The sequence below is a fragment of the Pinus tabuliformis genome, chromosome 1_2 (assembly GCF_031772625.1).
Source record: "Pinus tabuliformis cultivar Carrire ecotype Pingquan chromosome 1_2, CPIR1, whole genome shotgun sequence".
NCBI lineage: Eukaryota > Viridiplantae > Streptophyta > Pinopsida > Pinales > Pinaceae > Pinus > Pinus tabuliformis.
The window spans coordinates 713,586,959-713,604,447 of record NC_142298.1 but is presented as its reverse complement, the minus strand read 5'-3'; the positions used below and the strand labels follow the sequence as shown (position 1 = coordinate 713,604,447).

General features: G+C 42.4%; 1 protein-coding gene across 5 annotated transcripts in view; it reads right to left on the bottom strand.

Annotated features, from left to right (window-relative positions):
• The window catches only part of LOC149207730 (histone acetyltransferase HAC1-like), a 311,587-nt gene that overhangs the window by 12,324 nt on the left and 281,774 nt on the right, over positions 1-17,489 (bottom strand). The gene's annotated exons all lie outside the window — the stretch shown is intronic.

Genomic DNA, 17,489 nt, shown 5'->3' with positions numbered 1-17,489 from the left:
AGAAATATCATGTGAGGTTAGTTCTAATGCAAAATGAACATGCAATGCATCCTACTCTAATATGCATAACATACAATGTCAAGTGCTAGGTATAATCATAGACCCAATGCAACCAACATGTCAATTGATCAATACAAGAATGCATGCTTCCATGATTATTTTTGCAGTGGACCTAACAATACAAATGGGAACAATGATATGAAGGGTTGCGAGGGAGGGAGGTGGGAAAAGAAAAGACCTAGATGCGATAGAAAGGAACCCTGGAAGAAGGAAAAGACACCAGTTGAGAGGATTGGATTTGATCCTCCAACTAGGAGACGGAAATGTCAATGACCAAGTATATGAATCTTTGATGGAGAGCTATCTCGAGTCTATCATCCTTAGGGTAAGAAGGAGTGAAAGACTCAGACATGTTTAGGATGATACTATTTTGGTCATTGGGGAAACAAGAAGTGGGCCCATCACTGTATTTGGAAAAAAACCATGATTCTTGGTCCTTCATAGGGGAAAGAAACTCTTTATTAAAATTACGGGAATGGACATCATCACAAACATCTATTTCCAGGGCAGGGGAGGAATGCTCAAATATGAAGAAAAGCCCTTTATCGGTGGGATAGCCTAGGGAAGTATCTTCCTCAATTTCTTCTATATTAGAGTCACTAGAATTTCCCACAATCGCGGAAGGTTCCTCTTTGATTGAATCATCTTGGAAGGTATAGAAGAGACATTTCCAATCACTAGGAAGGGCTTTGTAAGGAACAACATTGTCATTTAGAAGGGGCAAAGCATTTTCTTCTTCCCTAAGCTCATTCTTATGGAATTGAGAAACCATGGGGTCTTGATTTCTATAATCGTACCCAATTCCGCAATCAACAACCCAAAAGTCACTCGTAGATTCTTCGTATACTCAACTATCATGATCTGCCTTAGAGTCCTCCCATTCTTCACTATATATTTGGTGTTGGTTAGGATGCCATTCATTCTCTTCTTTAGACATGGAGGACTCTTCCTCCATCCGTTCGCGAAGAATGATCTCCAAGATATTTATTACATGATTTTGATAAAATGTCTCAGAAGTAGGTCATCGGTAGGATTCTCTTTATATTCACACTTCGTCTTACAGAACCTTTCCGATTGTTCACAATAGAGGGAGAAAATCTCTTGGGAGTCATATGTGGCCATCAGTTTCCTGCAAGACTTTTCATATTCCATTGTCCATTCTTGCAATGTCTGAGAGCTCTTGGGGTTGAGATCTTCCTCATTATCCTTAGACGACATGCTTTCCAATTCACGAGTCTCCCCTTTGGCACCATCATTAAAGCATGCATCAATAAGAGGTTCTTCCGCAAGCTTAAAACCGTATTCAATAACTTCCTCCTCTCAAAGGGCCATATCTAGCATTTGGGATATGTCTTCATGAGTTTGGAAACTCAACCCTTCATGCAACAAGAAGTGTGTGGTCAACATTGCAAGAGAAGGAATGTTTACATGACTCAAGCCAATCAATACTTGGGGCAATGGATAGGACAAATAATTCCATTTGGTCACAAGGTTGAGTTATATTTTGCTTTGAAAGGTACCTTATGAACCTTATGACATAGTTGGCTACGGAATGTGGATCCCCATCGAACATTGGCATATTCTTCATGGATTTCGATGGAGGATATCTTAGGGTCCTTGTCATATCTATGGTGGGAATATATGTGGTCAACATGTTGTTGGGTCCTTAATGACATGGGAGTCGCCAGGGTGAATGAGATTGCCTTAACAAATTCTTGCTTCACCCTTCAAGCATTGACTTTGAAGTTCAATGAAGAACTACAGCTTCGTTCTTCCAATTGAGTTGCCAATAATGTTATGTCAATATGTTGTATGGGGAAACAAACACATTTCATGTCCCCGACAACGATGCCAAAATGTTAACACTAAAACTAGCAGGGGACTTAAAGGGGATCCCTAAAGTGCAGATGCTAGACCAAGGGCAACAAATGGAGACTCAGCCCATTGTCACCTCAGCTAAGGCTCCCTTCTATTTACGAACTTTAACTAATGGGAGGAGACCCGATATATTATGGAGTCACCAATGAAAGATAAATCAATGAATGGATGTGTTGTGACCCAAATGATTCCTTTCCAAAAGAGGTTGAGGGATAGAGCTTGCTTGTTTTCTAAGAAAGGTACAATGACTTCTAGTTGAGGAGTAAGAGGATTTGAGGGTTAGGCTTAGGGGATATGATTCGTGAAAGAGTTTCCCAATTCTTAAAATCCTTATTGAAATTGATATCCTGGATGGTTCTTGAAGAATTGTCTTCTCAAAGGAATGGGACCACACAGGACCAATTGGACCCAATCTAGGGTAGGAGGAAAGAGTATGGCAACCAAAGATGTTCTTACCCTAGACAAGGTGGGGGAAAGGATCTGTAGGTTTTAACCCTGTACAGAAATTACCTACATACGAATTCTGAAAACAGAAAATAAACAATGACGAGAGCATAAAACATAAAACCAGTGTTCCACGGGGACTCCCCCCCCCCTAGGGGTCTAGTTTCCTCGCTCCCTCGCGCTCCGGGTACTTGGGGACGAGTAGGGGACGTTTCCCCATGCTCCCAAAATGGAGGAAACTCAGGGGGACGTGCCAGGGAAATGTTTTCCTTCCCTGAGGAGTCGTTTCTGAAAAAGGGGACGTGGGGGGACGTGAGGGGGCGTGGGGGGGCGACGGGGGGCGAGAGGGGGCGTGGGGGGGCGACGGGGGGCGAGAGGGGGCGTGGGGGGGCGTTAATGCATTAAGAACCATTTTTATTAATTAAAATCTGAATTTAATCTTTAATAAGGGGTTAATAACTTAATTAACGTTTAGGGTTTTGGTCCTTGGAAAATGGCGGGAAATGGCGGATTGGTTTCAGGTTATAAAAAAGGCACGCACCCTGCACCATGAACAACACAGCGTTTGCAAGTTTGCTGAGCGTGTTTCACTGTTTGGATTTCCGTCTTTGATGAGCGTGTTTCACTGGATTTCCGTCAACAATTTATCATTCCAGAACTGAGAACTCCGCCCTCTGTCTGGTCGAGCAGCACCCATCGTTCGCAGCGCTGCGTGTTGAGGAGCGGACTGCTACAGCGTAAAACTTAACGGGTTAGTAAACGACTGCGATCTTCAGCTCCTGTTCTGCCATTTCATCTTCAGCTCTTGTCACAAATGCGACCTAGAATTTCTTAACAAATGCGACTTATACTTTCTATTTACCTTAAACTGTAGGTATCATTAATAAGTGAGGCGAAAATTTGATAGTTTATGCGGAAAGTTTTCAAGTGTATAATAGCCCTTATAATGAAGTAGATTCAATGCTCGATGATGAAGTAGGGGAAATGCGGTTCAATGTCGCTAACAGTTCAATAATTTTTTGCGTGCCTTTGTTTGGGTTGAAGTCTGAAAAGTCTGAAAATTTCTTCACGGTTATTTTTTTTCTTACGCCGACGCAGCACGCAAAGAATAAATTATAACTTTCTGCAAACATTTCAACTGTTTCTTGGCCGTTATCACTGATTAGAAATCGGGATGGAAATTCAAATTGGTTGACGCTGAGTCTTTTTTACTAAAATCCACCGTCTTCTGTACACCACTTCTGCGTTGTGCTAAACTAAATCACTAAAAATGTCCTTGGCTTTTGTTGTTAAGATGCTTGTATTAATTTTCAAATCAGTTAAAACTTGTTTGGCTTTTAAGACTAAAGTATGGAGCCACTGAATGAAATGCTGGTTGAATTGTTTTCCAACAGTTATCTCTAAGCTGGAGCTTTCATCCTACAATCACTTTAGACTTCTGCAGTATGATATTTATAGTTGCCAACTGAGTTTTGCTTGTAAGAGTATACACCATTAATGAGGAATATGGTTTTACCTTAGTTATGGACCTTTGGGCACCCTAAGGATCCTTTTTTCAGTTTTGATTTGAATTGTGTGTGCATCCACATTCATTTTTTCCAAGGGAATAGATTCCCCTCACCGTCCTGCACTTAAGTATTCAGAATGTGGATGCTGGTTCCTTGCCAATGCCCCATGGATTTGCCTCCTCTTCCCCAAGTTTCCTGATGGAGGGCGGTATCAACCATTAGCGACAGTAGTCACTGGTAACCCCTCAGGACATGGTGGACATGTATCCCTCTGCACTGTGCATTGTGTAAAATTTTCAAGCTTAGGTGACTGCTCTCCTAATGTGCTGTCATTAAATAACTCCAAAACATAATTTATTTAAAGACAGAAAATTAAATTTCTGAACTTTGCATCAGTCACACAAAAGCCGAAAATGACCGATGGAAGAAATAAAAGACACAGATTTCTCCTCCTAATCAGCTTTCCATTTCTTTGCTGACAAAGATGATCTCTGCTGCTTGCTTGAACCAGCAGCTATATAGTCAATAAAGCTCCCAGATCTGAAGTGTATGTACTAAAAGGGAATGAGGTTTGAACTGTTATAAAGGAGATGAACCAAGACTCCAAAAGGATGAAGGAATGGACTAACGGGCATGAATGAGATGAATATAATATATATATAATTAACATTTAAATTTTGAAAAGCTTATTCTGACTCCTGAGCAAGAGTTACCTTGATGGTTTATGTCACAATGTCAAAAATGACTTCACAAGGGGTAAATTAGTGGGAAGAATGTATATTTAATATTTATTCTCTCTGTCAGTCTTTGTCAAGTCTTTTGGGTTCTAGTCATCATTACTATAATGCCTATTTTTATTCTCTGTGTCCCTTGTCAAGTTTTTTGGATTCTAGTCATCATTACTATAATCAGTTTTAGTATGCTTGTACTGTGCCCAAATTAAACTTTAAACATTAAAGTTGTTTTGTTGCCTAATTGTGAAACAATATGCAGTATGCACTGCTCATCATCTTTGTTGTAAACTTGTATGGGGGCATGCAATATGTAATTAATAGTGAACAAGTTAGTACACTAAATTTCCAGCCACCAAATTCTCTGGATTTTTGAATCTTAATGTATTATAATTTATGTAAATTAATGGCCGGAAATAATATATTATCATTATGTGAATTAAAAAAAAAAATCAGTGTTCAAAACTTGAAAACTTCAATGTGTGTGGCATGTGCTACACTGCTATGGCTGTAATGTTTCTAATTTTTTAATTTATTTTTCATTTCAGGTTGCAACCTACAGGCTGCAACTTACATTTTGACTTGTCATTCAACTTGCAACTTACAAAGTTACAAGTTACAACTATGAGTCAAAGTCAAACTTCTTCTGGGAACAGTGAGAATCAGAACAGTGATAGTAGCTACCACTATAGTGAGCCACATGATGCACAGGAAGAAGTTCAAAGTGGTCACAAGGGGGCAAGACACCAGAATAGGCATGGTGTAGATTATGGAGGCCCGCCAAGAGAGCTGGAAAAATTTGCAAAGGGGACATTTAATCCTCTAAAACCACTTTTAATCTATGCAACTAGACTGCCGAAAAAGAATCCAAAAGTTGGTGGTGGCTCACGTGATTGGGTCTGCAATATTTGTGGGCAGCTATACTAGGGTGAAGCAACACATTTTGGTTATTATAGGGAAAGGAGTGAATATGTGTCCCTCAAAGACCCTGGATTCAGCTCTGAGAGAGCAACTTTGGAGGCTAGAAAGGGCATCCACTGGAAAAGGATTGTTCTCTAGTAGACATATTGATCCAGCTACAAATATTCCTCCATCCAGTGCTTCATCAAAAAAGACAAAGGTTTCCACTGGTGCATCTCGTTCTTCTGCAATGGGTGGTACTGGTATAGTGTCTGGGATGTACAACATTCTAGATCAAGATGACACAGATGATGCAATTGGCATATTTATTTTTGCTAATGGAATTCCCTTCCATGTTGTTCGTTCTCCTTATTACAAGGAAATGGTCTAAGCAATTGCAAAAATAGGGCCTTCATATGTACCACTTGGAGAACATAAACTACGAACAACAATTTTGGATAGACAAGTGTCCAAAATTAATGTACAGAAAGAGAGAATGAGACAAACATGGTTGAGGTTTGGTTGCTCTATTGTTATGGATGGATGGACTGACATCCGAAAACGCCCACTAATCAACATCATAGTGACATCTTCAGAAGGTCCATTCTTTCTTAAAGTTGTTGACTGTTCTGGGAAGTGCAAGGATGCATCTTTCCAATTTGAGATTCTTCGAGAAGCTATAAAAGATGTTGGGCCTGATAGTGTGGTGCAGGTTGTGACAAATGCAGCTGCAGTTTGTAGATCAGCTGGGTTATTGGTTCAAAACAGGTATCAACACATTTTTTGGACTCCTTGTTGAGTGCATGCACTCAATAATGCACTGAAGGACATTGGCAAGATTCAGTGGATATCAGACTTGGTGTCAGCGTCAAGAGATGTGCAGATGTTTATCTGCAACCACCACACCTCCTTGGCTATGTACAGGGCTCACACGAGGAAGGAATTCCTCAAGCCCACTGATACTAGATATGCTAGCTATTTTCTCTTATTGGAGAGGATGATAGAGGTACAAGCACCTCTACAATCCTTGGTTGTGAGTTCAGAGTGGGGAAAGTGGTCAGAATCAAAGACAGACCTGGGAAGAAGGTCAGGCTCCAGGTGTTGGACAATGATTGGTGGGCAGATTGTTCTTATTTGGTGTCATTCTTAGGCCCTATTGTGGAGGTCATTCGTTACACTGATTCAGATGCTCTTAGTCTTGGAGAAATTTATGAGACCTTTGATAGCATGTTGATTCGTGTGAAGGTAGCCATTCAGCAGAGAGAGCCCTCATTAGAGTTCTATACTTCCCAGATTCGACCCATCATTCAGCGTAGGTGGGATCGCATGAACACACCTTTGCACATGGCAGCATATGCATTAAACCCAAAATGGTATGTTGAGAGACCTGGGAGGGTGCCTCCTATTGATGATCCAGAGGTAAAGAAAGGCTTCCTAGATGCAATTGCAAAGATGTACAGTAAGGAGGAGGGGTCAAAATTTCGAAGACAGTTTGTTCAGTTTGCATCTCTTAGTGGGCCCTTCAACACACGTGGTGCTCGGGCAGATCGCATAGATCTAGCCCAAGATGACCCGATTGGTTGGTGGAGGATGCATGGGGATGGTGCTCCAGAGCTCAAAGATCTAGCCATGCATTTGTTGTCTCAGATTGCTAGTTCCTCTGCAGCAGAGAGGAATTGGTCCACATATAGCTTCATCCACTCTATCAAGAGGAACAAGCTTACCTCTAGAAGAGCGGAGAAGTTAGTTGTTGTGCATAGTGCCCTACGTCTTGAGCATAGGAAGACACCTGAGTATTTGAAGGGACCAGCAATACAATGGGATGTTGATCCAGAGGATGATGCACAGGTAGATATGGAGGAGAGACTTGATGAGAGTCAGATGGGGTTGGTTGGTGTGCCACTTAGCATGTTTGAGAATGCTAGTGATTCAGATTCAGATGGTGACATGGTTGATCCTGATTTATTCATGCAGTAGCTGGATGCAGAGACTAGCGGAGCATTACCTTGAGGCTTGAGCATTACCTTGGGGCATTACCTTGATGCATATTTTGCATTATGCTTGTTTATCTTTTGATATGTTGATGTTCTCAGTTCTTATCATTTGTGTTATTAGTTATTCAGAGTCTCACTCTATAAAATTTTGACTCTTGATGCATCAGACTTGACTTTAATCTTTTATAGTTCTATAAAATTTGGACTCTTGATGTATGATGTATCAAACTTTACTTTTATAATTTTATGTTAATATTGAATATTTGCTGTTCAATATTCGATGTTCAATTAAACTTTAAACTTTAATCATAATGTATGATTATAATTATAAATTAGAATTATAAATTTATTATTTTAAATGATATTATAAATTTGGATAATGTCATTATATTTTGTATTTATAAATTTAAAATTTTTAAGACCCCGACGCTCCCCCACGTTTCCTAAAAAATCGTAGGGAGCTTTTGCATACGCCGCTCCCGCGCCCCCTCGCTCCCTCGCCCCTTCGTCCCGGAACCTTGGTGGAACATTGCATAAAACAAATATACACCGAGATTTTCCCCTGGATCCCAAAACTGGGACTACCAGATTGATTTTTCATTATATTCCTTTCAATGTTACAATACATATATATACATGTTTAAGCATCCATAAACCCCAATCCATTAACCTTGGATTAGAACATAACCATGGTTTCCTTGATCGGATCTACAAAATACCAGACTAAAAAACATCATGCCCAAAACCATGTGCGAAATCCATCACAAAACCATAGGTAGGTCTGCCCACCCAATATCAGGTAAAAATTTTTTCCCAGGGACCCCGTGCAGGGGGCCTACCACCCCCTGCATATCCCCCGACAAGGGGGCTAGCCCCTCCCCATGTGACACCCCGGTAGCGCTCGGTGCAACGTACAGGGGGATCTACCCCCCCGGTGACACCCCTGCGCGTGGGGTAGTCGTGGAAAGAATATAACACAACCCAACAGGATGAAAGAAATAATTTTCACTTAAAAGTGTTGAATTGATCCAATAAGGTACTAGCCTTGGGGATGCTAGGGCAAAGTTTGATCTCAAAGCTAGGGCTCAGATTTTCTCACAACTCCACCGTTGGAATGGCCTCAAATTTGGAGGTCTTGGGGAAACACCAACGTAGGAGGGGCTAGGAGATCGATCTTTTTGGAGGGCTAGTTCATCGGGAAAATGATGCCCTAGGTGACCCAACTTGGCTAGACCTAGGAAAGGTGAAAGGAGTTGGTTAAAGTTGACCACCTTTTGGTAGATGAGTGCCTTAGTCTTGGGAGAATGGATTCTATAATGAATATGAGTGACGACCTTTGGTTCTTAGTTAAGGAGGCCTCAAGACTACTTCGCTAGCTTTCTATGTCAAAGAGAAGCAATCTTGCAGCGTTTATACTTCGATGTGCAAAATGTGGTGGCTTGTCTAGATAAATTCGTTGATAGAATTATCCCTAGGAGATTTCATACAAATCACATGGCCCAAACATTGAGAGATGTTATATAGAGACAAAATTCCACAATTTAAGCGATAAATGCATGCAACAATTAGCCTTAAAAATAGCGAAAATCCCAATCCAATGTATATGACAAAGTAAAACAAGAATATCATTAAAAGCATGTACTTACATGTAATAGAATATATCCAACCATCCACAATTTGACAATAGAGAAGCTCCAAGATAAGATAAACCAAATCCACACATCAAAATTCATCCATAAAGCTCCAATTCATCCTCTAAGAAAAAGTGCGAAATTCTCAAGTGAGGAGAGATCCAATCCAAAGTGATGATGAGAGAATGAAATCATCTCACTTGTATTTATATACTAATGAGGAGTTCGAATTAGCCTCCTTGGGCTACATAAGTCCCAAAAATAAAGTAATGTTCTAATAATCTAACTTTTGGTGACAGGGCTACCAAACTAGCTCACAAATGAAAGAATAAGCCTCTCAAGAGGTCAAATAAGAATCTATGCATGGCATAGGGCCCTCTAAGAGGCCCAATGAGGTCCATGAGTGTTGTAATGAAGAGTAGGACACTCAAAAGTGATGGACAAGGGGTAGGCTCCTTGTTCTCCAAACAATAAACCTGTGGTGCTCCTAATGAGTGTGGGAGCACAATAATAACCTCATGGGTCTCCAAATCAGTCGATGATGCTTGTAGAACGTCTGCAAAGGACCTGATAATGGTGTAGGGGATGCCACAACATCTTACAAGTCCTTGGTCAGCTGCCAAGTGCATGGTACATTTGTGGGGTCAATTGGGCAAAGGTGAATCAGGTGCATCATCCTCGTCCAATGGGAGAATCTCGAGCATCTCTGATCATCCTCGGGGATCCATGGAGTGTTGTCTACTGCTATGGAGGCCCGTGGGTCTCAAAACACACCCTACATGTGCCAATGTAGCCCTCTAGAGGATTAGGACCCCATATAGAGACACCAAATACAAGATGGAGACCATTTGTAATCCTGTAATAAGATCCAATGCGTCCCCTAGCCTTCCAGTACAAAAAGTCATTAGGGAAATCAAGTAAATGAGCTTATCAATCATGGACCACAGGTGGAGACTTCATGATGGCCTGCCCTTCCATAATAGGCTTCAGGATGTTCCAATGTCTCCTAAACTCCAAATGGGGTTAACCAGGTATCCTATTAGGTGGTTTCTACTTCTAAATGGGATAGTATGTTCGAGGTACATCCTTCAAAATGTGTGGCATGTGACAGATAGGTGAATGAAGTAAAGGATGAGAAGGGGCAACCCTGGGTCACATGCTAGGGTACAAGGGTAGTTAATAAGAGGTAAGCCCACACTTGGGTTTATAATGTATAGGAGGGAGCAATCGTGGTACATGAGGTGCCCTGACCTTGATCTTTCCACCCTTCTTTATATGTCTTTTGCCTTTTTATGATTTTCTTTGATTAATTGCTCGGGGCTCAAGGGGTAAGAACATAATGTATAAAATATAACAATGAATACCTCTATCTAGAGACAGATATTTTGGTGGATCCAACAACTGGATGAACAAACCCTACAGGTGACTGCATTGTCCCCAGTGTTGTGTAGTGATCGCTGCTCCCAGCTCTGCGCTGGGACTGCATCACCCTCCCGGTGAGCCTTCTTGGCTTAGAAATCAATCTGTTGAATTGATGCCCAATCTGCCTCGCAAAAATCCCAACACCACCTCTATGTGACTGCCTGAGCCCTCCAGCCTCTACGTCACCTTCCTGTAGCTGCATTGTCTCTCACTGGTGTTGTGTTGTCTCTCTGCTATGTATTCTCGACCTTGAATGAAAGTCCCACTGTCGAACTGCCCCTCTTTGCACTAGAAGCTCACTCCGAAATTCTCAGCAAACGATGCCCCATAATTTCGATCTAGCTCAAGTGTTTCTCTCACTGTGTGTGGTCTCCAACTGACCCCAAGCCTTCCTTTAAACTTTTCCGGTTGAGAAATCAATAGTCATGATCTAATCTCTAATCAAAGTCTAAGATTAAATTAGACTTGATCCTCGTCACTTACAAGCTTCTCACCCATATTTACATTAATTCACTTTAATTATTTTAATTTCCTAAGTTTTAACTTAGTCACCATTAAAAATAATTAACTATTTGAATAACATGCACTCTGGGTGGAATTTCTCCAAACGATTTCTAGGTCTCAGAGATCTCATGTGTTCTAGCCCCTCCACAAAATTGCGGAGCTAGAGCACATCCGATGCTACCAAAAAATTCAACACTCCCTCTTAGTGAGGAATGTGCTCTAGCAATACTTCCCAACAGAAGTATCACACTGATCCACGGCATCAGTCCTCTGCGCTCCTTCATCCATTGCGTTGCTACAATCTGTACTGCTACCCATGACACTCCCACTGTCACTGTTGCATTTGTACTGCAACTCCCTCTCAATATGCTGCATCATGCTGCCCATAGCACTGCGATTGCTAACTGCAACGCTGCAACTTAGTGGCTGAGAAGTAAGCAAATCAAAAGCCACCCAAAAGCTGACATGCTGGTCAATCTAGATGCCCCTTGACATTGATGCTATCTTTGCTGCTAATCTGTGTTGACCCTCTGATGCTATTGCGCTGCTGTTGTATCTGCTCTGTGCCTTCCGCACTGCTGCAATACTCCACTGCGCTGCTTCAGACTTTGGCACTCTAGCTCTGCCACTGTTGCTCCATCATCCCTCGCACCAACTGACTCCTGTCATTTTGCTACTGTCATTAAGGGCTCCCGTAGCCATATGTGATCCAAGACTTTGGGCACCTCAAGGATCCTGCCCACATGTAGTCCTCCCGACTACAGTTCTATATCGCCCCACTTCTTTTCTAGAGGTGCATGAGCACTCATGGCGCAATCATCATCGTCCTCTCCGTCAGCTTGCGCTGGAGCAACCTTTGAGTCAGACTTCTCTTCTTTGCCCTTCTTCTTCTAAGGGCACTGCGTGGCGAAATGACCCATTTCTCCACATCTAAAGCATCTGACTTTGGATATGTCCTTTCGTTTTTGCTACCCTTGTTGTCCCACTGATGCGAGAGCCCCATCCTCCTCTTCCTCCTTCTTGATTTTGATCCCTTTGATGCTGCTTCTCACCTTGGTCACTCATCTGATCTCTTCATGTCGAAGACTTCTCCACATTTCCTCCCAACTGGGAAGAGAAGCCTTGCCCAAGCTGCTCTAGACAAAGGTTTCCTAGTCTTCAGTGATTGTATTCAGTGCAGTCCTGACCATAAATTTAGAATGTGTTGTAGACTCTACAGAAGTTAGTTGGTCACGGGCCCTTGTGAAGATTCCTACACTCAAAGGAACCCCTACTCAACAAATCTGAATCTACTTCACCTACTTGATTTTTAAATTACATTCATCAAATTATTCTTCTAAACACTGAAGCAAATAACTTCTGCAGCCTACACTAATTAAATATTTGATCTCATGAAACAAAAAACAGAGCAAAGAACAAGATACATAGGACACAATAGTCCCTAGAAAAACCCAATGCAGGAAAATTGGTGCAGCGACTCTCAGGGTTTATTATTATGCAGGAGAAATATCTGAATACAAATCTAGGATGCTCATATAGCAATCATTTATAAAAAAAATACTAGAGGAAAATCTGAGTGATTTTTACCTCACTTCACCTGGCAGAATTACAGCTGATCCAAAAAAAGACTGCCTAACCCTGGCTATTTCTGCGTTGGCTCTGCGTCACCTTCTCTACCCTTTTCGTCAACTCTCCCAGCAGTTTCGGCAGTTCTCGGTTGTTCCTGGCAGTTCCGACTATTCCGACAGTTCTGGATTTTGCGTGACAGGCAACTTTTCTATGTCAGCTCTCCCGACTACTGCATTGCCTCTCTGCAAGCTCTCTCCACCTCTCTGTTCTGTATTTTTCGGAAAGTCCTTCTCCTGGATTCTCTCTGCCTGTCAGCTGCAAGATCTCCCCAATCAATTTTCCTGAGAACTTCTCACATTAGAAAATCGATTTCCTCAATCTCTGTGTGTGTTTCCAAATGAACCCCAAGCCTCCATTTTATACTTTTCTTGTTGAGTCTTCAACGACGAAGATTAAAACATGACTTGATCCAACTTCTAGATCATTCTCACCCATATTTTGATTAATACCCATTAATATTTTAATTTCCCTAATTTTAGGCTTAGGAACTCCTTTAAAAATGTTAATTATTTTAATAAAATACAATCCAGGTGGAATTTCACCAAACGGTTTCTGGGTTCTTTAGAATTTATGTGCCTTAGCCTCTCCACCAATTTTCAAGGCTAGAGCACTTCCGATGCTACCAAAAACTAACACTCCCTCTTAGTGAGGAAAGTGATCTAGCAACAATGTCCACCTGCACACTGCTCTATTTCTGAAGCACCTCCTTTTTGCACTGTTGTTGCCACCAACACTGTGCTATTGCTACTACTATACTGCTGCCTGTGACACTACTGCATCTGCTATGCTGTTAGCACTGCCACTGCTAACACTGCATCCGTATGGCAACTCAGTTGCTAAGAGAAGCAACTAAAAAACATGCAAAATTCACTGAACTTAATTGTGTTCAGCATAATATAATGAACGCTACAATCTGACTACTGCTGATTCTGACCCTCTGAATCTTCTGCGCTGCTGCTGACTCCTGCACTGTGCCAACTACACTGCTGCCAACCTTGCTCTGCGTTGATCAGTCTCTGGTCCCCAGCTACTACATCTGTTTTCCAAACACTCCACTACATCATCTCACACTAAGTCCATCTCGCTAGTGCTGAATCTTGGGCTCCCGGAGCAAGGAATCGATCCAAGAGGTGGACTCCTCAAGGATCCTGCCCATCTGTAGCTCTTTCAAACTACAACTCTAAATCTCCCCACCTTTCTCTTGGAGATGCAGCGTCCATCTTTGCCAAATGTTGAATGACCTTCTCTCTCCTCTGCACAGCACTAGATCGGCCTACGCACTCCCTGCTGGAGCTTGTAGATTTGCCCCTCTCCGCTGTTGTTCAGCAAGTGAAGATTCATACTCCTTAGTTGGAATTCCTCTGAGGAGAAAATTCCCCTTCCATGTGTCTTCATTCTTTTCCGACGGATTTCTGCCCTGACAGAAACTGCATCCTTCAAGCACTGCGTTGAGGCTCTGCGTCACTCCCTCTGCCTCTGCAAACTCACGAGATGGAAATCATACATCTCTGTCAACTCTCTCAGAGAGAGCCTTCCTCGAAATTTCTGCTTCCCGGTGTTAGCACTTGAAATTTCACCTCAGGCTGAAAAGACAAATCTCAAAGCTACATCAAACCATTCAGCCTCGTAGCTAGCCCTACGGGGCAAGAGAAGGCTCTCTCCGATCAATCTCAGTAGATTTTCAATAGGATGAGATGACCAACAATGTAACACTGATATTAGGCTAGTAAACTGATTTCAAAAGGTTGATTTGGGGTTTTTTGGGTTTTTGGTGGCAAATTTGAGGAATTGCAATTTTGGGTGCGGGGATTGGACACAGTTTCTGCAGGGTGTTCTTTGGGGCGAGGTAGGAAACAGTATTGATGCCTTAACTTGAGATGGATGATCAGGAATGAAAGATGAGGAGCTAAAGAGAGCAAACAATGACTTTGAATTCCCTTTAGACAGTAGAAAACATTGAAATTAAACAAATTTAAAAGCAGAGCATGGCTAGCATGAATTCATACTTTAGCACTTCATTTGTTTAATGTGCAGCAGTAAAGAAAGGAAATGAATCACATAACAAAGCTTACAAGAACATGAAGAAACACACCATCAACACATGAGTCCACAAGAATCCCAAAGATGACTACAAAACCCTGGTCTTCCTTAGCCAAAAATTGTAGAGATACAAGTGAATAATACAATGATAGCTTCTCCCAAAGAGTCCAACCATGAAAATGAGCAAGAAAGTACATAATATAGATGATCTAACCTCTTTCCCTGCCTCCATGGGTCGAGCTCACTATCCTAGGAGCTGTTTGAACCACTTCTAAACTAAGCACTAGAAAATAGGCAGTCAAAACAACTTGCCTCTATAAACTTGGAAACCAGTTCATACAGTCAATTTTTACCCTTTACATGAAAGAAACTTCTAGAAGAGTTAAACAAGAGTAAAAGTATCCAAAAAGTGTCATAATTACATCCAAGAGGACCCCCATCCACCTCAAAAAGTCAAACTGGAGCTAAACTGCGTTTTCTGGGCTGAACTGGTCAAATCTGGCACAAATTCCTCAACGGGTCGCGCACATTTCCTCAACGGGTCGCGCACTTTGGAGCTCTGTTTGGAGGCCTTCCCGGTGTCAGAATGAGGTGCAGGATAGCTCGTTGGAAAGGTCTCTGAGTCTACTTTCCAACCCAACTGGAATTTTTGGATTTGGAGGTCATTTGCCTAGTCAAAAGTCAATTCTCCCAAGACTGCTTCTGCAACTCAAAAAAGGGGCAGAAAGTCAAAACTTGCCTGTATTTTGGCCTTTTGGAGGCCCAAAACTTCATAAAAACCCAAGTCCATCCATAGGCATGTGTAACTTTGCATGAAAAATCTAGCAATGTTGAGTTTTCGCAAAACGGAGCTACGATGACAAAGGGTCTCACCGGGGGTGAGACCCGTTGAGAAGCCAAAACCTGTAAATTTCCCAAAAATACCAAAATTACCCAAAATTCTCAAAATTTTTTGGGATTTGTGTTGTAGCTGATGCTAGTGAGTGCCATGATCCTTGAGGGATGCCTCGACCAAGATACGGAGTGGGTTGGTCTTCTTCTTCCGCCTAAGAGCCTCTGACAATCTCCTTTGGAACATTTTCATTTTTGCCTTGCAAACATGCATCCTTACCCAATAGTGATTCTTCATGTTTCTCAGCAGCTTTTTCTCTTGGTTGGCCTTAGCCAACAGCCTCTCCAAGTGGGCATTCTCCCGAATGAGCAATGACTCCCGGTCAGCAGGCAAAGGATCATCGGGCCTCCTCCGGTTTAGGACTCGGTCACTACGAATCCTCCGTAGCTCATCAAGTGCCTTCTCCTCCTCTAGCTGTGTGTTCCGCTGCTCCAAGTAGGTGATAGTCCATTGGGCACCCTCAAGTCTCTTCTGCAAAACATCATTCTCGGCCCTGAGATGCTGAATGATCTCCTTTGCCTCTTGGCTAGGAGAACTGGCCTCGAGATCAATCACTGGATCCTCATGAATCATGGGCTCTTTGCCCCTCTCTGGTACTTGTGCTGGTGAAGAAAGCGAGGCCCCTTCCACCTGATGTGGAGATAACACTCGCTGAGCTGAAGATGAAGGCGAGACCCCTTCCACCTGCTGTGGAGATAGTACTCGCCTAGCTGCTGCAAATAAGGTCCTTGGGCCTTTCTGATAGGTGACCAAAGGAGTGGAGCTGACATGTCGGGTGATGGGAGCATCAGGTTGCTGAGATGGTCCTCCCTCCTCATGAATGACCTCCTGATGTGGCTGAGGTGGCACTGTGAAAAACTCACGGGAGATGAACTCCTCCCATGAGATGCCCTGCTGAGTCAACTGATGTGAGACTATGAGTTGAATCAAACCATAGTGACACAAGCTCCTGTACTGCTGGGCCGGGGTCTTCTTCTGCAACATGGGTACCATCTTCTGAATGTTATGAAACAAGAAGACCGGGAGGTTCATCATCCTCACTCGGGTGAAATGCATCAAAAGGCGAATGTGATATGAATACACCTGTGAAAATCTGCCCTCACAGGTAAAGTAATGCATAATAAGTCTCATGAGGGGAGTATACTCACTCCGGAGAAATCTGAATGGGAAGACACCCGTCAAAAGTCTCACAAATGATGGCCGGACATAGGGCTCAAAGTGAACAAAATCAAGTAATCTGCGCTTAGGCCACACCTCACCCACATTTGGTATCCCTGTAGCCTGTGAGATCACCTCAGGTGTCAATGTGAAGTTCACCCCTGCAAGAGTGACATGTCCATCATGGAGGTGTAAGACAAACAAGCGGGCCAACTCTCTATGATGCTGAATCTGAGAGATCCTCTCACAAAACTGATAGCAAGACATGTACTGGAAGCAATTCACTGCCAAAGGACAGGCCTGTAATTCTGCCAAAGAAGTAGGCTCTTCCCGCTTATGATGTCCTCCCTTACCCCCTCTACGAGGCCTCCTCTGTTCCTCAACCTCTGTAGATGATGAATGGTCATCACTTTGCTCATAAGTTTCGGTTTCTGACATGGTTTTGGAGCAAAGTGGACAAACTAAACTGCTGTCTCTGCCTGCAAAAGTGCTGAAATCTATGCTATTTCAAGGGGAACCAAACATGAGGGAAATGTTAGGGGAGGGATCTTTTAACAAGGAGTGGGAATATGTAAACATAACAAGGAGTTTTTAAGGGAAATTTTGCAAATCATATTCATATAGGAACACATTTTTTGTAATAGGGAAATCATTTGCAAAGAGTATTACATATGGGAAAAAACATGCATATAAGTGAA